The 20,931-nt window shown below is 55.0% G+C and overlaps 1 protein-coding gene across 1 annotated transcript in view; it reads left to right on the top strand.

Moving 5' to 3' along the window:
- Nucleotides 1–2,662: 2,662 nt before the first annotated feature.
- The window catches only part of LOC150006672 (F-box/WD repeat-containing protein 10-like), a 79,833-nt gene continuing 61,564 nt past the window's right edge, over nt 2,663–20,931 (top strand). The window contains exons 1-2 of the mRNA XM_090281985.1: nt 2,663–2,717; nt 12,794–12,889. The gene's annotated coding sequence lies outside the window, so the exon portion shown is untranslated. The remainder of the gene's footprint in view (nt 2,718–12,793; nt 12,890–20,931) is intronic.

Here is a 20,931-nt window from a genome sequence, read left to right as displayed (position 1 = left end):
GAGTGGTAGCGTCAGAGACGTGCGGTAGCCCCTCTTACCCAGGGTTTTGTTTTTAGCACTTTCAGCACCACTCAGTAAGCCATGGTCCAAAAATACTATATGGAAAATTCCAGAAATAAACCATTTATAGTTTCAAACTGTGCACCGTTCTGAGTAGCGTGATGCTCTCTCACACTGCGCAGCTCCGTCCTGTTGGGACGCGAACCGCCCTTCGCCCAGCATCTCCGCAGAGCGCACTCCTGACCCACTGGTCACGCGGATTAGCGGAGCAGCCGTGGCGGCGCTGCACAGCTGCGTTGTTCTAGTTAGTAACGGCCCCAAAGCACAAAGGCGGTGACGCCCACCAGGCAGACACAGCGAGGAGACGCGTAACTGTGTTTCTTGAAGTGGAAAGGTGAGCACAGTAGAATAAAACCTTTTGAGAGAGACCACATTCACGTAACTTGTATTACAGTACATTGTTATAGTTGTTCTGTTTTATTATTAGTTATTGTTAATCTCTTACGGTACCTAATTTACAAGTTAAACACATACCATAGGTGTGTATGTGTAAGAAAAAAACAGCATATATAGGATTTGGTACTCTCTGCAGTTTCAAGCATCCCCTGGGAGTCTTGGAATGTATCCCCCAGAGCAAAAGAGGGACCACTGTATACATAAAGAAAAACTTAACTAGCTGCACACTTGAGATTTCTGTGTGTTGCACACAACATTGCGTGTGTTTCATACCCAGTTAAAAAATGGAGGGACATTGTCAATTATTGAGTGCTTGCTGTATGCTGGACACTAGGTCTGCTTTTCTTTTCATTTATTCATTTAATGAGCGCCTACTTGTCCTAGGCACTATCTAGGTCCTCAGGTCCCAGCAGTGAACAAAAAATTAGACGGAGCCCCTGCTGCATGATGCTCCCAGTTAATATCAAATAATCACACTCATAAAAGTGAAGTGACAAGTAAAGGGCATATCTGTATGCAGAAGGGGTGTCTCCTTGCCTGGGTGGGGGAGTCAGAGAGGCTCCCCTGAGGAAATGAAGTTGAAGCAGAGATCTAAAGGATGAGGAGGAAATAACCAGCCAGGAGGGGAAGAGGACATTTTATGTAAGTGGAACAGCATGTGCCAAGGTCCTGTGGTAGGAAGAGGCACGCCACGTTCAAGAGGGCAGCGAGCAGCATCAAGCAGGGCACTGGTGATGCAGGGGAGATTGGAGACGCAGGCTCAGGGAGCTGAGGTGGCTGCCCCAGACCTCCTGGCAACTGCAGCAGTGGGTGGAGGCCAGTATTATCTAGTTCTCCTTTTGCTCACTGAGACAGAGAGTGTGGACGTGAACGGGAGAGGCTGCCTGTTTCCACCTCCGGTGGGGTGCCAGCTGTCCTCATGCTCGCTGCCTCTCAGCTCCACAGGGCCTGCTGATGGGGGTCACCATGGAGCTGTGCCCCAAAGAACAATGCTGGGACACCCTGCTGAACATCTGCGTCTCCTGCAAGTCCATGTGCAGTCATCCAGTTCCACGCTCCTGTACAGCGTTCTGCAGTGAGTTCTGGGGCCTGAGCCAAGGGGATGGCTTCCCAGCGGCCCCTCCGGCCCCACTGCTCTTGGGTGCCTGAGGAGGGGTTGTGGAAGGACACATACGGTGTGGCATCTCTTTACCCTCATCTTTCTGCTGTGGCCACACTGGCCTCTCTGCATTTCCTTGCGCATGCTGCCTTCTTTCCCACCTCGGGGCTTTGCACATGAAAAGCATTTGCTCATCTTCTTCCCTGGCCTCCTCCTACCCAACACTGAGTGTCAGCCCAGATGTCGGAGGGCTCCTCTGACTGCCCAGGGGGAATTAGGCTCCCTGTCCTGCTCTGTTCTCCCTTTCTTTTGAAACTTTTTATTATAGAATTATTGGACATAGAGAGGATAACATAATAGATCAGCTTTAAAAGCATGCCTTTCTATTCCCCAACCAATTGTTTTAGCTTACGTATTTTAAAGCAAATCCAAGAACTCATGTCACTTACCTGTAAATACTAAATCATGAATCCCTAACATATAGGGTCTTTAAAGTATACCTTCAATGTCTTATCACCCCCAGCAATGATGCCTTAGCATTGTCTTTACTCAGGCCATACCTAATTTTCTCTGGTTGTCTTGAAAAATACAGTTTGCTTGCTGTTCTTTTGCATAATTTGTTATTTTCTTTAATGGAACTAATCACAACTTGTATTATGTTCTGTCGTGTATATTTGCTACATGTCTGTTTCAACTACCACAATGTGAGTTCCTTTCCTTCCTGGAACTTAACACAGTGACTGACACATAGCAAGTGCTTCATAAATACTTGCTGAGTGGAGCTCAGAGAGGCTTAGTGACTTGCCCAAGATCACACAGTATGATAGTGGATAGCCCACCCAACCTGAAGGCCCCATCCCCGCGCCCCACCGTAGGCAAGTGACCTTACGCCCTGCCCTTTGTCCCCGCCCCTGGCTGCCACTGGCCGAGGGCTTCCTTTGGTAGGCGAAGATCGGCGCTGCCATTGGCCGACAGGGCCGCCGATCACTGCCCCTCTGGCTTCCTCCTCCCCTGCGCCCGCCCACCAGACTGCCCCGCCCCCGGGAGTGCGTAGAGGCTCCAGTAGCACCTGCTGCGGCTGCGGGGCGCCCGGGGCACTGGTGGCGCCCCGACCGCAGGGACCCGAAGCGGCCCTGCACCTGAGAGGCGGGCCCGAGCGCAGGTAGGCAGCGGGCCCAGGAGGCCGCGTCCATGGGCCCGCGACGGCCGGGCGGCAGGGACCGCGCGCTCTGTTGGGGGCGCGGGGCGCGGGGCACGGGGCGGAGGTGCCCGGGCGCGCGGTGCATCGGCGCACCGTGGTGCGAGGGAAGGCCCGGCCCGCATCCCGGCGCTTGCGGAGCCACCGTGCGTACGCGGCCCGGCTCTGAGGCGGCGGCCGGCCGGGGCATGCCGGGGAGCCCGCGCTGAGCCCGGCCTCCGTCTCCCGAGCCCGCCGTGGATGGTGCCGCCGCCGGCCGCCGCGCAGCGCGCCGGACCGGGCCGTCGGGCCTCGCCGCGCAGCCGCGCTGACCACACACTTGTCACAAGTGGGAAAAATACATGTGTGAGGGGAGCTCCAGGGTCCTTGAATAGCCCTGTGGCTCCGCTTTTCTGTAGTAAGAAGTTACAGTGAAAACTGGGGCCACCGAACTGGGATCCTTCATTGCAGGAGGGCCAATTGCGTCTTGGAATGGCAGGGGCCAGGAATTTCCCGAGTCTGATTATTTTCCTTTCCCCACGGCAGGGTTACATGGGTGAAAGACTGTAGGCGCCTTGGGGGAAAGCCAGGAGAAAAATTAACAGTATACAGTTTGGGTAGTGTACTGGGGTCCTTCCTCAAGGGGTCTGCAGACTGGCTCAGTCAGGAACACAGTTAAGGAGCCATGACTCTTTGTGTTGGTGATTCAATTGATATTTCTGCTTACTTGACCTAGGACTCTTCTGCTTATATAGATTAAGTAGGAGTTTAATAGACTGCCCATGTTAGCCCTGTCTGGTGTGGTTCAGTGGGCTGAGTGTCATCCTGTGAACCAAAATGTTGCTGGTTCAGTTCCTGGTCAGGGCATGTGCCTGGGTTGCAGGCCAGGTCCCTGGCTGGGGGTGTGTGTGAGAGACAACTGATGGATGTATCTCCCTCACATCTTTGTCCCCTCTCTTTCTCCCTCCTTTCTCCACTCTTTAAAAACAAATAAATGAAAATCTTCAAAAGAACCAAACAGACAGCTCATCTGCTTCTCTTCCAGGAGCACCATGATCCACTAGCCAGAGCCAAAGGCGTCTGTGAATGAGATTGTCCTGGTGATGTGTTTGGCTCCGCCACCCTCTGTCTTTGACCGGTGAGGACCATTATTTGGCCCCTGCCATTCCAAGACGCAATTAGCCCTCCTGCGATGAAGGATCCCAGTTCAGTGGCCCTAGCTTTCACTGTAACTTCTCACTGCAGAAAAGAGGAGCCACAGGGCTATTCAAGGACCCTGGAGCTCCCCTCACACATGTATTTTTCCCAGTTGTGAGAAGTGCGTCCTTTGGGTCCTCCTGGCATGGGGTGGGCAGGTCCTACATGACAAACCCACTCTAACAGGCTAATTTCCCTCGATGTTTCACCTTCACTTAGTGTGCATCCCCTTTTGGTCCAACGGGCCAAACTAACTGAGAATGCTTTCTAACCCCTCGAGCTACAACGTCAAGTCCAGAATCTCTGCTTAGTGGTCCTAAATTAATAAAGTCGGCCTGATCCACCTGTAACAAAGAAGAGGCCTGGCCCTGTCACTGGCTGACCTTGAACTGCCCCTCCGGGCCTCGGTTTGCTCATCTGTAAAAGGGGAAGGGAAGGGGAAGAGGTGGGGAGCCAGAATGAGCTTTACGTCAGCTCCAGCTCTAACACTGCTCTTTCTTTTTTTGGCTCCTCTCCCTGCTGACTTTACTCTGCCTTAAGGGATCCCACTTCCTCCCATCTCTTACCCCAAAGGACCCTCCCAGAAGGGTGGTAGGGATGGGGAACAATTGGGACGCTGAGGATTGGAACATAGAGGGCCTACTGGCGGTTCCAGGCCCCAGATCATCACTAGATCTCCAGCAGGAGCCATGTGGAAGGGGGACCAGAGCTCCCCAGGGGAAGGGCTGGGGGAAGGAGGGGGCAGGAGAGAATGCGTAACAAGTGAGTTTGGAAATCAAATGAGATCTGAGCTTCCCCCCCCCCCCTTGAATCCCTCTACACTCTTGCTTTTAAAATTCTTATTTTCTAAGGAGAAAGAAAATGCTAAATTGCACCCCCTTTCACAAAGGAATGGGAGCCTTAGTGAGTCACTCCGGAGGTGAACGCCACCTCCAGGGCTCTGCGTCTGCCCGCGCAGGCCCGCACAGCTGTGTGGCCACCAGCCCCCGTGGAGATCATGTGCGAAGAGGGAGGAGGAGTGGGGGAGCCTCCTGCCCGTCAGTGGCTCTGGGGTGGGGGAGCTGGGTCCTCGCAGAGGGGCCCACCCTGCTTCCTCCAGGCTCTGTCCAGGGCTGCATCTGTAAGGTTCACTTGGAGATGGGGCCATGGCCCAGGCATGTGGCCCCCAGAGGGCTTGGTTCAAGATGGGGTGGCATGTAGGGGCTTGGGCCGTAGCCTGTCTTTGGGGTGAATTCAGGACAGTGAGGGGAGGTTTTGTGGCTCTGGGGAGTGAGGTCAGTGTGTGCGGCCAGGACTGGCAGGGAGCAGGCGCCTTTGCACCTGAAAACCAGAGTTCTTGAGTGTCAAGCTGGTCTCTCCAAGCGTCCTGGTGAGGCTCCTCTCCAGGACTGGCGTGCCGGGGGGCTCAGAGCTGCGGCTCTGTCCACGGAAGGTGCCTGCGGTGGGGGTGGTGTGAGGGCTTCTCCTCTGTGAGGGTCAGCCTGTTTGTGTGCAGACCTGGAGCAGGGGAGGCCAGCGAAGAGGCGTTTCTCCTTCCCAGATGACCTGCTATTCTGGAGGGAGGGGCAGTAGCCAACTGTTAGCTGGGGATGGCGAACAAGGGTTGAAAGCAAAAATAGAAACGCGTCGGGCTGTGTCTGGGAGGGGCGCCGAGTTCTGGTGGATGGAGAGGCCTCTTCTGAGCCGTCTGCTGCTGATACCATGTTTGCTTGGCTCTCAGTGTTTGCCGAGCGCATCATGCCCTGCGCCCCTGACCTCCTCTCCTGGGGAGGGACCTAGGTGTGCGGCTGTGGACTGTGAGCTCTCAGGGGCTGGGCTGTTCTGGCAGTCTAGTCTGCCTTTGCGAGGCGTGGGGCATCTGGGGCCGCCCATCACTCACCCACCTCTGACCTTTTCTGGACTGCTCCAGAATGGTTCCGATCACTACCCTCCTGATCAGAACTCCCTGGGGCCTCCCTTGGCCTGTGGCTTCCTTCTCCTTTCCCCACCCCCACTTGCCGCCTCCTGCCTCCCTTGGGGCTGGTCCCAGCTGAGCAACCCTGGAATCATCCCTAGTGGTTAAAAAAAAAAGCTATTTTCAGCTTTCCCATCGTTGCCCAGTGTGGGGGGCGGTGGTGGTGTTTACCCCGTTTGCTGCCTGCTTGTTTCCGTTGCACAGTGTGACCTGAAGCAGTCGTGAGAGCAGGTCCCGGCCCTGATCCTTGGTGCTGGGGCTTGGCACCAAATGGGGAGCCTGGGGACAGAGGCCACCTGGGCCCCATCTTTGCTTAACAGCAGCAGCCTGGAGTGGCAGGTGGTAGGAACGATCCCAGGGGAGTCATCGGAGACCCCGCTGGGGGAGGGGCTGCTTTCCTGCTGCTTGCTTACCAGAGAGCTGGCCAGTCATTGAGGTAGGGGGTCTCTGAAAGCGCCCCCAGCACCCTCCATTGAGTCTGTGGCCCCAACTGGGCCTCCCTATTGGGTGCCTCGGTCCCTAGCCTCTGATCTCCATGTCCCACAAGGGGTCCTGGAATGATGGGAGGGGGTGCCCTTCTGTGTAGGCAGAGGGGGCCCTCTGTCCCCTCTTTTGGGGCTCCCCCTGCTCCCGGCTGCCCTCCTGAGGAGCCTGCAGGTGGCAGAGCCATCAGTAGCAGATGCTATGGGAGCTCCCTTTAGAGGGAGGAGAAAGTTCCCTCCTTATGGAGCAAGAGTCTGGAGGGCGGGGGGTAGAGGGGTGGCATCTGGGGCTCAGGAGAATTGTTCCAAGTAACTCAGAACTGTTAGGAGCCAAGTTGGCAGAGCAAATGAAAGTATGATAGCCAAAGCTATTAATCACTAATTAGTTCCTAAATCAGGGAATTAATGGTCATTTAAATGGCATATTTATGAGATACCAGCAGGTCTCCAAAAAGCACATTTTTCCCAAAGCAACTGATTTGGCCAGCTGTGTGCTGCTGGGAGCCCAGGATTCTAATCCCACTCCACCCCTCCCCTAAGGAACCTGACAGGGGGCCAGTCAGCTTCCTCCTGGAGCTTCCCTCTTCTCACCTGCAAACAGAGTCAGGCCCTTCCTCACTGACCTCACTAGGCCCTTGTGAAGACATTAAGGAGTGAAGGCCATGAGAATCCCTGGCAGTGGTGGAAAATGCTGTACAGAATTTAGTGTGAGCCCTGAAAACATCCTTGGAGTTACGAAATCTGGCCCCCCTGTGCTGTTCATAGCCAAGGGGGCCAGGATGAAGCTGGCGGCTGCAGTCACTGCTTGGTGGTTGTCGAATGTGTGGCTGGGGCTGTGACTGAGTAAAGGCTCAATTTGTGGCTTCCTGGCTCGGTTTGAGATTGGGCTCGCAGCCTGGTCTGCAGCTGGGTCTCAGCTTGTTCTCAGATCGTGGTCGGGACTTGATCTGTGGCGAGTTCAAGGTTCAGGCTGCGGCTGAAGTCCAGGTTGGGGCTGTGGGTAACCTCAGGATAACCTGCAGCCTGGGGACACAGCCGCAATCCTTGAGTACCAGGCCTGGACCGACGGAGCAGCCCGGTCGCCGCAGAAGCAGGATTCCTTTTGAGTCCTTCAGGATCTGGGCTCCTGTACCCCAGGAGACAGGTCCTTCTCGGACTCCTGGCATGTCCCCTGAAACAGCTGAGCAAACACGCTCATCAGTGGCGCATACAGCAGTTTGGGAGATAGTTAGGACGTGTTTCTCTAGCAACCAACCCCCAACCAGCACTGGTTTCCTTCAGTAATGCCTTTTTCTGGAAGCAGCATCTCTCCGGGCCTCTTCTCCCTCCCTGGGTGGGCCCCACAGCCCCTCTAAGTCTGAGCATGGGCTGGTTGGCCCTGGTTCGGTCTGGTCCCCACACTCATCCTGACCCAGAGAGGAGGCCGAGGACCTGCTCTATGGGACACTTCCTCGAGGGGGCCCTCCTGGATCTACCCTGCGCTCGGCCATGCTGAGCATAACAAGAGCCTTCTCTGTGCCTATCCCTGGACCAGTTAAGGCTATGAGCCTGGAAAAGATGCCTGCCAGCTCCCTGCCTGTCTTGGGGGTGCAGGCAGCCCCATGGGGCAGGCAGGCTTGGACCCAGTGGGCACAGGCAAAGGATGTTTTGGGACGTAGCTCCAGGCACATAGGACAGAGCCCTAGGAAGTTATGCTGGGGAGAGGAGAGAGGGACTGGCCAGCAGCAGGAAGCAACCTGTGGGCACTGGGGGACAGGCACCCCCAGCCTCAGGGGGAGGAGGCGGTTCCAGTTTTGCCCTCTGGCCTCCCATTCCAGGGGCCTGAGGAGGAAAGGGGAGCTTCTGCCTAGGAAAGGAGTAAAGAAAGGCCTGTGGATAATCATGGTAACTTATGTTCCTTAACAGACCCTCTTACAGCACTGAGTGCCAGGCATTATGCTAAACCTTTTTCAAATATTCATTCATTCAATCCTCATAGCAACCCTATGCAAGGACTATGTAAGGACCATTACTCCCCTTTTACAGAGGGGGGAACTGAGGCACAGCATGGTGCAGAGTGACATTTACTACAATCATCAGTTGTTAAGTGGCAGAGCTGGGTGTGAGCTAGCCGCAAGTTGGAGTGGGAGTGGGAGTGGGACAGTGGTTCCCGTGACAGGGGAGGCCGGCCGGGCTCTTGGAGGGGCTGCGGAGAGGAGGACGGCCCTGAGGGGCCCTCTGCCTGCGGAGCCTCACACGGACGCCACCATCTCATGTGCTGCATCCTGCACTTGGGCCTCTGGGACACCAGGCCAGACCTGAGACGCAGTGAAGGGTGATCTAAGAGTGTGCTGTGAGGCTGTGTGTGTGTGTGAGGCTGTATGTGTGTGTGTGAGGCTGTGTGTGTGGCTGTGTGTGTGTGTGAGGTTGTGTGTATTTGTATGTGAGGCTGCACGCGCGTGTGTGTGTGTGTGAGGCTGCGCGTGTGTGTGTGAGGCTGTGTGTGTATGTGAGGCTGTGTGTGAGTCTGCGCGTGTGACGCTGTGTGTGTGTGTGAGGCGGTGTGTGTGTGTGTGCGCGTGTGAGGCTGTGTGTATGTGAGGCTGTGTGTGTGTGTGTGTGCAAGGCCGTGTGTGTGTGTGAGGCTGTGTGTGTGTGAGGCTGCACGCGTGTGTGTGTGTGTGTGTGTGTGTGTGTGAGGCTGTATTTGAGGTTGCATGCGTGTGTGTGTGTGTGTGTGAGGCTGTGTGTGTGTATGCGAGGCTGTATTGTGTGAGGCTGTGTGTGTATGCAAGGCCGTGTGTGTGTGTGTGTGTGTGAGGCTGTGTGTGTGTATGAGGCTGTGTGTGTATGTGAGGTTGCATGCGTGTGTGTGTGAGGCTGTGTGTGTGGCTGTGTGTGTGTGTGTGGCTGTGTGTGTGTGTGAGGCTGTGCGTGTGTGTGAGGCTGTATGTGTATGTGTGTGAGGCTGCGTGTGTGTGTGTGAGGCTGTGTGTGAGGCTGTGTATGAGTGAGGTTATGTGAGTGTGAGGCTGTGTGTGTATGAGACTGTGTGTGAGGCTGGTGACAGCGACAGCGACAGGGAAGATGTGGGCCCACCTGGATGAGCCTACACCAAGCAGCCCAGGCTCTTCTCCCTCAGCCCTGTCGCCTCTGAGGCACCGACCGCTGGACTCCAGCAGGCCTGCTAGGCCAGTGTTTCAGAGTCAGCCTCAGGCAGGGCTGTGGCCGTCATCATGGGGGGAAGGCCCAGCATGGGACACCAGGCCTGGCCCGTTCAGAGGCACCCTGGATCCCTGGAGGCCTGGGAACTGGCAGGTGTTACTTGAGTAGTTCTGGGCTGTGGCTGTCATAGCAGACACCCATGTTCCCTCCCTGGCTCTGATGAGCCAGACAGACTTCTTACCCTGGAGGAGAAAGTTCTAGATCCAGCTTCTCCTGGAAGTGGCCTGATCGCTCTGACCTGTGTCTGTCCTTTCTTTCACCCTGCCCCAGCCTGGCCAACTCTGCTCACCCTTCTTTTGAGGCTCGGCTCGACCCCTCCCCAGGAAGGCCTGCTTCCCCGCACCCCACCTGCGGGGTCTCTGCCTCAGAGAGGTGCTCTCCACGCCTGTGGGGTGCAGGGTGTGTGTGCCTCTTAGCCTAGGGGTCAGGCTGCCATGTCTTGTCTGGCCTGTGCTCTGTGCAGGGGTGGTGCAGGACAGGGCCCCAAGGCTAGCACCCCAGGGGCAGGGACTGATCCAGTTCAGCTCTGTCCCCAACTCCTTCCTCTCACACCATCTGGTCCGAGGTCTGGCCCAGGAAAAGTCGGCCAATGCCTGTAGCCCTTTCTCTGCTGTGCCAGGGCCTGTCTTGCTGAGACATGGCATTGCCCTCTGACCGGGTTCCTGAGAGCAAGCTGGTAGCTTCCTTCTGGTGGGGCTCTGCCCTCAGGCTGGGGTCCTGGTATAGGGTGCCACCGCACCGCCCAGCAGGTTCCCCTCCACCTGCCTGTTCCTGTGTGCCTGGGCGCCAGGGTTGATATGGGCGAGGTAGGCGTGTGCGCTGGAGGACCTGAGCCAGGACCTACGGCCGCCCCCAGCTGCCCCCGCTTGCGGGGAGACCCAGGCCTGTGACCAGGTCCCGGAGATCACACTGGACCTGCGGGTGGTGTGCTGATGGGCCAGGAGGGGGAGGGTTGGCTCCAGCTTGGAGCTCCGAGGGAAGGTTGGGGCACCATGGGCAGGGAAGGATCGTTTGTTTCTCTCTGGACTGCTGGGCACGGTTGAGATAGTCCTCTTTCTCTCTCATCCTGGTTTTGAGTTTTAAAAAAGTGTGCTAGTGAAGGTAGGACAGAAGGACAGTCTGCTAGAGGGTGTAGGGGGGCCTCCGAAGATACAGAGGGAACTGCAGCCTTGGGGAGGGTCCGTGGGGGCTACTCGAAGGCCTGCTGGGTGCGGGTGGCGCCAGGGCCCTGCCCAGACCTCGGCCCTGCAGCTGATGAGGCTGCTGCCTCCCGAGTGCTCAGCGTGCTGGGCCCTCTGGTGGGTGATCCTAGTTAGATATCCGAAGGGTGAGTCAAGACTTATGACCCCCACTTTACAGATGAGAAAAGCAAGGCTCAGAGAGGCTCATTGGCTTCAGGTCATAGACTAGTAAGTGGTAGCATTAAACCCAGGTTTGTGTTGCTCCAAAGCCCATGTTCTCATTTTTCTGCTAAATTTTCACCCATGGCCAGGATCTGGGGTGTGTGTGTGTGTGTGTGTGTGTGTGTGTGTGTGTGTGTGTGTGTGTGTGTGTGTGTGTAAAAGGGGGATGAGGGAGAGAGTACATGGGAACGTGTGCATGCGTGTGTCTCAGGAATGGGCTTTGGAAGGGGATGTGGCGAGTTGGGAATGTGGACACACCTCTAGGTTTTCACACAGTCGCAAGGATACGCACACACTGATTTGCAGACCTGGTGGTTGGATGGTTCTAGAAGTAGGACAGCTGGCTCCCGGGGCTGGGTTCCCCGAGAACAGCCAGGGACAGGCCTCCAGCCCCTTGCCCAGCTGGCCAGCAGCAGGTGGGAGGGCTGTTTTGGCCAAGAGTGAGGAGGACATCTGGGACCCTGAACAGTGATGCTGAGTACCCAGCATAGTGGTCCTGAGCACAGACCCTGGAGTCAGAAGGATCTGGGTTCAGATCCTGCTTCCATCACGTGAGGACTGGCTTTACAACCTTGAGCAGAAGACTTCCCATCTGTGAGGCTTTATTTCCTTGGGTGTGAGATGGGGATGCATGACATTCTCTCCGTGGGGCTTGGTTAGGATGGCTAATACCTGTGAAGCAACTAGCAGAGTGTATTTACTCATCAGATCATTGTTATTAATTTGCTTGTTTGCCAAAAACACTTGTTGGCTCTGTTCCCCCTGGGCCTGGACAACGGACACAGCAGATGCAGAGAAGGAAGTGGCGTGAGGGACCCAGGGACACGGACAACAGGGCGGGGATCGAGTGCGGGAGGGGTGGGCAGGGGACAGTGGGGGAAATGGGGCAACTGTAATAGAAAAACAATAAAAAAATAGAAAAGAAAATGCAGAGACGTGTAGGGTGGCGACCTGCTTCAAGGTGACTGAGCTTCTGGGCCTTTCCCTTGCTATTTTGGGATCATGGTGCCAACTTTTTTTGACACTCAAGGCTGTGCGCGGCCTTTAGTACAGCTGGCCTGGTCCCCTGCCCCTCAGGAGGCTTCCTGACCCTCTTGGGCATCTGTATGGCATTTCCCACCACTGCCAGGGATTCGCGTGGCCTTCACTCCTTAGTGTTTTCACGACGGCCCAGTGGGGTCAGTGAGGAAGGGCCCTGACCCCTGTTTGCAGGTGAGAAGAGGGAAGCTCCAGGAGGAAGCTGAACTGCCCACTGTCAGGCTCCTTGGGGTTGGGGGAGGAGGAGGGGAGCAAGGGGAGTGGGATTAGAATCCTGGGCTCCCAGCAGCACACAGCTGGCCAAATCAGTTGCTTTGGGAAAAAATGTGCTTTTTGAAGACCTGCTGGTATCTCATAAATATGTCATTTAAATGCCCATTAATTCCCTGATTTAGGAACTAATCGGTGATTAATAGCTTTGGCTATCTATTGTATTTTCATTTGCTCTGCCAACTTGGCTTCCAACAGTTCTGAGTTACTTGGAACAATTCTCCTGAGCCCCAGGTGCCCCCCCCCACGCCCCCCCCCCCCACCCCGTTCCCTCCAGACTCTTGCTCCATAGAGGAGAAAACTCTGCTGCCCCGAGGAGCTGTCTCAGGAAGGTGTGGCGGCTGAAAAGAAACCACAGCTGTAGCAGGGCTCTGAGGGACTGAGCACCAGGAGGGAGAGGGCAGGGACGTGCAGGGCACTGACTGACCCTTGGTCCAGAGGCTGCCTTGGCTTACCTCCTTCACGCCAGGACGCAGTCACAGGCTTGGTTAACAGATGTGTTCCTTTTGGCAGGTGGCCCTACCCCGGGCGGCGGTGCCCCCTGGCACCTTCAAAATGTCCTCAGTGACTCAGTGGAGAGCTCGGATGATGAATTCTTTGATGCAAGAGGTGAGTGAACCCCACCTTCCCGTCACTGGCTGGCTGATCTGTTTGGAAGCCCCAAGAAAGCATCTCCACTGGGGGCTATTATCTCTCCCCACTCAGACACTGCAGTTCCTTGCACACTTTGTACTTAGCAGTCCGTGGGTTCCCCGAGGGCTAGGGCTCTCACCCACTCCCGCACTCTTTGGGGTATTTGCTGAGTCCCTGGTATATTCTAGGAGCTGTGCGAGGTGCTCACGCCGCTGCAGTAAATGGGTGGGCTCGCTCAGTGCCCTCCTCAGCTTACATCTGGTGAGAGAGGTGCACGTGAGACAGTTACCCAAAGGGAAACGCAGTCCCAAATGGGGAACAATGTCACTGCGTAGCAAGTGCCAGCTGCTCATAGAACGAGCGAGACCGGGGCACCTGACTTGGGAGGGGTGGGGACGTCATGAACATCCTCTCTGTGGAACAGAGGGAAGGAGTTGGCTCGGTGAGGAGCGGGAGAAAGAGCCTTCTAGACAGGAAACAGGTGTGACGGCGCTGAAGCAGGAAATATGGGGGCAACCCAGGAACAAGGAGGCCCAGGGGGCAGGGAAGAGGAGACATGAGGCTGCCTGGGACCCAGTAAGTGACTCAAAAGATTAGCTCATGGACGGGAGGGGAGCTGTGATGAAAGCAGGGACCAGTTTAGAAAGGCGGTTGCTCAGATGAGAGATGATGGCGGGCAGGGTGTCGCCTCTGCACCCCAGGGCCGAGTCTGGCCAGCCCACAGGACTCAGCCAGGGGCGCTCTTTAAGCGACCACGGGAGAACAAGCAGCATTGTGAACGTTGGATGTGAGGGCAGCAGACCGGGTGGGCATTTCAGGCAGAGCCATCAGCCTGGGCAAAGGCTCAGAGGGGAGGCCGTGCAGGGCAGGTGTGGGGACCCGCGGGAGGCAGGGTCTGTGTGGAATTGAGGAGAGAGGACCCTCACAGCTGTGCTCCCGTGGGCTGCGTGGGCGTGGGTGAGGAGAACAAGGGCATCCTCTCTGTCCCAGGAGGGTCCCCAGTTCTCACTTGGGTGGCTTGGTCCCCCTCTGGGAAGTCACCCTATTTGGGGGTTAACTTCCTCCCGAGACAGGGTCAACTTTGAAATGCCTGGCAAAATGGGGTCTTGAAAGAGAAAAAGACTCTGCTGGGAAGATATCTGGACCCAGAGCAAACCACCTGGGACATGGGCTCATCCACGCCATGGACTTGTTTGTGACCTTGGGCAAGTCTTTTTACCTTCTCTGGACCTCAGCTTCCCTCTTAGCTCTGTGCCTCCAGGAATGGAGACGACCCAGTTCTGGAGATTTTTGGGAAGTACAGCTGGGGGGTGGGATGCTGTCTGGCTCCAGCCTCCCTCATTCTCAGCTCTGGGCCCAGGAGCCCTCCTAAACCAGCCCATTTGGGGCCCATTTCCTGTCTCCCATTGGAGGCTGCCAGGGCTGAGTTCCTCCATAGCAACGAAGCCAGAGTGTGTGTGACAACAGTGGCTTCAATATTTTGATGCTTCTAGCACATTTATTTAAAATATTTGTGCAGTTCATTAAGGCTGCACATTCCCAGAGGACGGTGATGGCCCCCGAGGGAGGACTGTGTGGGCGGCGCCGGTCAGCTCTGCTGCCATGGGGCGGCGTCGGGGTGGGGAGGCCCTGCTCACCTGCCAGCTGCGGTGGACACATGCATCTGCCCTCCTCCCAGCCCAGCACTGCCCCCCGCGGCTCTCTGTCCTCCCCTCCCGTCATCTCCCTGCTCCGTCTGCAGTTCCCAACTGGCCGCATCCCTCTCGCCTCTCCTCTTGGAGGCCCTCCATCTCTGTCTCTTCCTTCCCCTTGCTTCTCTCCCCCACCCTCGCCCCACCTCCAGCTTTCCTTCTCTTCACTGCCCCAAGATGCCAGGCTCGCCCATCTCTTTCTCAGTCTCCCACCCCTCAGCACTCCCTGCCCGCCTTGTGCCTCTGCTCCCTCCTCCCATCTCACCCCTTCCAGAGCATTGCAGCCCTCAGCCAGGGCAGCTGCTCCCCAGGCTGCTGGAATCCTCTTTAGTTCCGAGTTGCCAACTCCAGACCTCCTGTCTGACCCATGCGGCCTCCCTGGGCAGGGCCTTGGCATGTTTCCTTGGCTCAAGGCAGTAAGAGGTGGAAAAGCCACCTTCCCCGTTCCCAGGAGCTGCAGCAGGCCCCACCCTCTCTCAGCATCCAGACTGGGCCACGGGTGGCTAGCTTCCTGGGCATTCTTGGAAGGGCCACCTCCCTGGCCTCTTTTCTCCAGCCAAGCTGAGCCCTGACCTGACATGGTGGGTGGTCCCTGTCCCCACGTGAGCAAGGCCCTGCACCTTGCTGCCTCTGCGATTCTGGCTCCAGCTGTGATGGAGCTGCACTGGTAGGTGTCAGCACGGAACAGGTCCTGAAACATATGTCCTCCTCCTCGGTGTCGGTGCGCTGATGGGGAAACTGAGGCCAGGCCATGGAAGGGACCTCCCAAGATCACACATCAGGGTGGAAAGGAAAGGCTGGAACTCAGATGTTGAATGTCCAGGTCAGGCCTTTTTCTTTGACTTATTACTGAAATAAAGACTTTCTTCCCTTCCTGTCTTCCTCAAGCTCCAGCCTGTTGGCCCCGCACTGGGGTTACCTGGTGAAATGAAAGACCGCCATGACTCATGATCTAGCAGCAGAGGGGAGACTCTTTGGCCCTGGGGGCTCTGGTTGTATACGTGAGGCATGGGAGGGATTGGGGTTAGTCAGGAAAGGAGTACGGATCCGCCAGGTCTATAACAATCCCCGGGCAGCATGCTGGCTCCTTTGGCCAAGGCAGCAGGCCTGGGCCTCAGGGGTGGCTGATGCCCCTGGTTGGATGCTGCAGGGTGGGCAGTGGGCTCCAGGGTCGAGACCCAGAAGGGGTACCACTCCCTTTCCTGTCAACACAGTGAGGCCATCTGGAGAGCCATGGCCTGGTCTACCAAGGTTGGGGGATGAGGGGATGTGCCTCAAACACAGATCATGTCAGAGCTGGGGGGGGCGGGGGGGGACTCAGGATTTTTAGTTCAATACCCCATCCCATGTTGCAGGCAGGGAACCTGAGACCAGTGAGTCAGGAAACTTGCTCAGGGTTACATGGAGTCAGAGAGAACAGGGGCTAGAATCCCAACTCATTCATTCACTCTTTCAAGTGCTTCCTAGGTATCTGCCCATCAAGCATCAGGCAGTATTCTAGGCGCTGGGGCACAGGGGCACACACATATCCTGCCCTCGCCCTCATGGAGCCTTCAGTTTAGTGTTATGGATGGTGGGTGGTAAGACAATATCCAAGCATGTGAATTATGTTGATAATTACCATAAATAAAATAACATAAAGGAACAGACATCTCACCAAAGAAGATATATGAATGACAAAAAATTAAAATAAGGTCAACATCATTAGTCATTAAAAGCAAATAAATGCAATTAAAACTGCAGTGAGCTGCTACCGCACACCTATTAGAACAGCTAATTAAAGCAATCAGAATATAGAGGAATGGAACTTTCAGACTCTGCTGATGGGAATGTACAACAATACAACCATTTTAGAAAGTAGACTGTAGTTTCTTAAAAAGTTAATCAAAGCAGCCCTGGCTGGGCGGCTCAGCTGCTTGGAGCATCGTCCCGTACACCAAAAGGTGATGACTTCAATCCCCGGTCAGGGTAAATATGGGAGGCCACTGATCGATGTCTCTCTCTTTCTCTAAAAGATCAATCAATCATGTCCTCGGGTGAGGATTTACAAAAAAGAAGTTAATCGAAGTTAAGTAAAACATCAGCCAGCCTGTCCACTCCTAGGTAATTTACCCAAGAGGAAAGAGAGGCTCAGTTCACCTAAGACGTGTCCATGAATGTTTACAGCAGCTTTATTCATGAGAGACCCAAACTGAAAAGAATTCCAATGTACATCACAGGGTGAATCGATGAATAACTTGTGCTGTGCATTCATGCGATCAAATACTCCTTGGCAATAACAAGGAATGAAGCGCTGACGCAGGTGCCATGTGGATGAATCTCAGAATAAGCGAGCTGGGCAAGAGGAGTCAGATGGAGAAGGAGCACATGTTGTGTGATTCCATTTATACAGAGCTCTAGAAAATGCAAACGAATCTACAGTGACAGGATCAGGCCAATTGCTGCCTGGGGGCAGAAAGGAGGGATGAAAGGACAGGAGGAAACTTCTGAGGGTCATGAATGCACAGCCACTGACTTGATTGGGGTGATGGCTTCATGGGCGTATACATATGTCAAAACTTATCAAATTGTACGTTCTATTTTTTATTTTATTTTTAGAATTTAGAGATCTAATGGGCTTTCTTGAACAATTCATGAATTGGACAGCATCCCATCTAGTGCAAATAGAGAGGGGCTCCCTCAGATTGTGCTTTTTAAATATGTATACTTCATTGAATGTCAATGACATCTCAGTAATACTGTTGAACAAATGGAGGAGCTCCCTCCAATATAACAGAAGGGAATGTGATAGAGTGGCTGGGTGACCGCAGGAGGCCCCCAGATGTGGCCTTGAGCAACGAGCTGAATAACGTGAAATGAACCAGGTGAGCACTGGGGGAACAGTGTTCTGGATGGTGGCGACAGCCAGTGCAAAGCCTTTACCAGAGGAATGAGCAGGAAGGCAGGGGGGCCAAGAGTGAGCCAGGGGGGGCCCGCTTAGTGCAATTGGCCCTCTGCCCCAGTAGAGGGAGGGAGAGCAAGCCCGACCCCCTAGCCTCAGGATGTGCTTTGCTGCCCAGGCTCCTGGGTGGCCCTGGGTACCGCTGCCCTGCAGGAGGCCAGAGACTCTGAATGCAGGGTCGCTGATGCAGGAAGGGCCTGCATGCCTGAGCCTGGCGTAAGCTGCACCCTCACTGGGAGATGGCTGGGTGACAGGTGCACTGGCCGGACACTGGGTAAGGAGAGTTCAGTGACTAAGGAGGGACAGCCAGATGTCATGTGGTTCCTGGTGATGAAATGCAGAGTTCTAGAGAGAAAATGAAAATCTCCTTTAAAAAAAACCCCCAAAACACGATTCTATTTATTTATTTTTCGAGAGAGGAGAAGGGAGGGAGAAAGAGAAGAAGAGAAACATCAATGTGTGGTTGCCTGTCGCACGCCCCCAGCTGGGGACCCTGTCTGCATCCCAGGCATGTGCTCTGACTAGGAATCGAAGTGGTGATCCTCTGGTTCGCAGGCCAGTACTCAATTCACTGAGCCACACCAGCCAGGGCTCTGCCCCTGCTTTTTTAAGGTAGTAGTTCCAAGCTTTTTCAAATATGAAGCAATCCATTTTTAAATTTTTAAATTCTTGACATTACAGAACTAAACAGGAATTTATTAGCATTCCACTCTTACCTTTTTTATTGACAAACAAATAAAATTCATGGTCCAAAAACCCGAAACAAAACTAAAAACAAGGAAAAGCTTATAAAAGTAAATATGAATCCCAGCATTAACAGCTGAACAGAGAATGTGATTTTTCGCTTCTTAGTGGATGATAAAGTTGTGTAGAAACGGAACACTTACGAATTATTTTAAACCTGGTATCACTGACTAGTTAGATCGTGGGAAAAGAGCAGAAAGGGGTAGGGGTGGAGCTACCGTGTTCTAGCTGCACTCTCTGCCCTTCTCAGAGGAAACTGTCCTTTGGAGCCACCATCCCAACAAGGGCGCAGGTGGAGGCTAAAATGACCCCTGTGGCATCAGATGAGTTTACTGGGGCTGTGGTTGGGTAGGTCAAGCATGAGCCACTCATGACCTGTTTCTATAGCAAAATGTATGTCTTACATAGAAAATATCAGGGGAACCCTTAACTTTAACCTTCTACTTAGCTGCAAATCAATAGTCCAGTTAGAGAAATCTTGAAAGTCACCAAGCATATGAGTTCAAACAGAGGTTCGGACTTACCGTGGACGCAGCTGGTGGAAGGCAGTGTTGGTGGGAAATGCCGTGAGCTGGCAGGCAGGACAGCGGAATTCTTGGCCCAGCCCTGCCCCCGAGGCGCTGCGTGACCTGGGCCAGCTGTGAAATGCGGGTGCCCCTTCCTTCACCTTGGTGGCTCCTATCAGCCCTGAACATTCCAGGAGGCTCCTAGGCCTTGTTGGCAATGGTGCCCAGGGCAGGTCCCTTACGTTCATGGGAGATACTTGTTTTCTGTTGCCTTTCCCTGCCGGCATCCTAAACAACAGCCCCTTCTCAACACTGTGAGTATGCACAAGCAGGCCAGGCCCTGACCGTTGCAGGGGGCAATGTTGGCGGGGCTGGGGGTGAGGAAGGAGTGGGGGGCACCAGGGTGTATTTTCAGGACACAGCCAGCCCTGGGTAGCTTGACAGGAAGCAAAGCGTGGGACTCCGTCCCTTGGTGAGGGAGGGGAGTCCTGCTGGGTGGGAAGCTGGCACTTTTTGGCTGTCCTTTGTTCTCGTGCTCTCTCCAAGCTCAGCACCTTCTGACCCTCCCCTCCCCGCACCTGGCAGGTGGCTGGGGCCCAGGAGCTGGTCTCTGTCCTGCACAGACTCTGCTTCTTGCTCTGACTCCCTGGTTTCCCCCAGCAGCCAGGAGGGGAAGGTGGCACAGGACAAAGCATCCCAGTTTACAGGCGAAGGCACTAAGGCGGGGCCGGCCTCAGAGAGAATGAGGGCACAACACAGCTCTTCTCCTCCAGTCTGGGCTTTTCCTGTGATAACACAGCTGCTGGAACCCCAAAGGTGGGGGAGAGTCGGGGAAAGCAGTGCAGGGCCCCGGGGCTCAGAGGACCCAGGTCTTCCTCAGGGTTGGGCCACTGACTGGTCACTGGCTGTCCTCAGGCAAGTCTTGAGTCTCTGGGTCTCAGGGTCCCTCCCACAAAATCTGGAATAGGGTTGTTTCTCTCTTGTGCAGAGTGGGAGGGTGTCCCTGTGGGAAGCTGGGCATAGGAGCCCTCACAGAAGCAAACCACAGGTGTGACGCTGCTCCTGGCCCCCCTCCCATTGGGGGCGGGGGAGTGGGAGCAAAGGGCATTGATCAGCCCCAGAGGTTTCTGGACGTGGGCTGAGCGGGGACCCTCCACTGTGTGGGGGCGAAAGAATAGTAATACATTTCCTCCTACCTTCTAACTTCTTCCAGGCTGGACTAATAATCAAATTAACAGGAGAAAAATCAAAGTTTAATAATTTACATAGGCATGATCATCCCATGAAAATTCCAAAGACAGTGAGGCAACACTGGCTATAGAAGACATTTTGGACAAAGGAAAAGGGGGCGGGGGGGGGGAGAACAAAGTATTAGGTTTCAGAAGTGAGAATGGGCCATTTGCAAGTAGTTGAGGCAGAGTGGAGCACAGGTGACAGTCAAGTCCTTGCTGGGTGGGGGCAGAAACAAAGGGACCCTGGGTATCTGGCTAACAGGCCCCCTGCCTGAAGCCCTCTTGTTTACCCTACTTAATTCACGGTAGGCTAAGGCCACATCCTGAACTCTTCCTGAAGCAGGTCTGTCTGTCTGAATGTCTTAGGCAGGAAGGTGGGTGGTTCAGAAGTTCTCTCTGAGTTTTGTTTCTTAACTACTTAAAATCAATATTCCAAACAGCAGCTTCACGGTAGCAGAATTTTGGTCCCTTCACCTGCCACGAAGAGAGAGGAGTGGTAGTGGCTGTGGGTGTGGGGATGAGAGGTTTAGCATTCTTGTCTCCCTGAGGCCCCAGAGCAAAGTGGACCCACGTCCTTGGGAACACTGGTGCCGTGGGCTGGATGCAAAGGGTGATGTATGGCATTGGACCTGCCGGTGGCAGGTGGCCACGCTCTCAGCTCCATGAGCTGGAGGGGAAGTCTTCCTACTAGGGAACAAGGAGATTCCCTGCTCCGAAGTCCCGTGGATCCAGCAGGAACTGAGGCCCGGGGCAGGAAGAGAGGCTCTGCTTACGGCACTCGTGGCTGTGCTTAAAGGGGTGTATCCAGGCTTTGGTCAGGGTTGGAGTCAGTCTGGGGTCAAGGCCAGCGTTGTGGTGCTCTGGGTGGAATTCAGCCTAACTTAGTCTGGGCAGGGGCTGCGGC

The sequence above is a fragment of the Furipterus horrens genome, unplaced genomic scaffold (genome assembly GCF_987537825.1).
Source record: "Furipterus horrens unplaced genomic scaffold, mFurHor1.1.pri manual_scaffold_6, whole genome shotgun sequence".
NCBI classification, from domain to species: domain Eukaryota; kingdom Metazoa; phylum Chordata; class Mammalia; order Chiroptera; family Furipteridae; genus Furipterus; species Furipterus horrens.
This window is presented reverse-complemented; position numbering and strand designations above follow the sequence as displayed.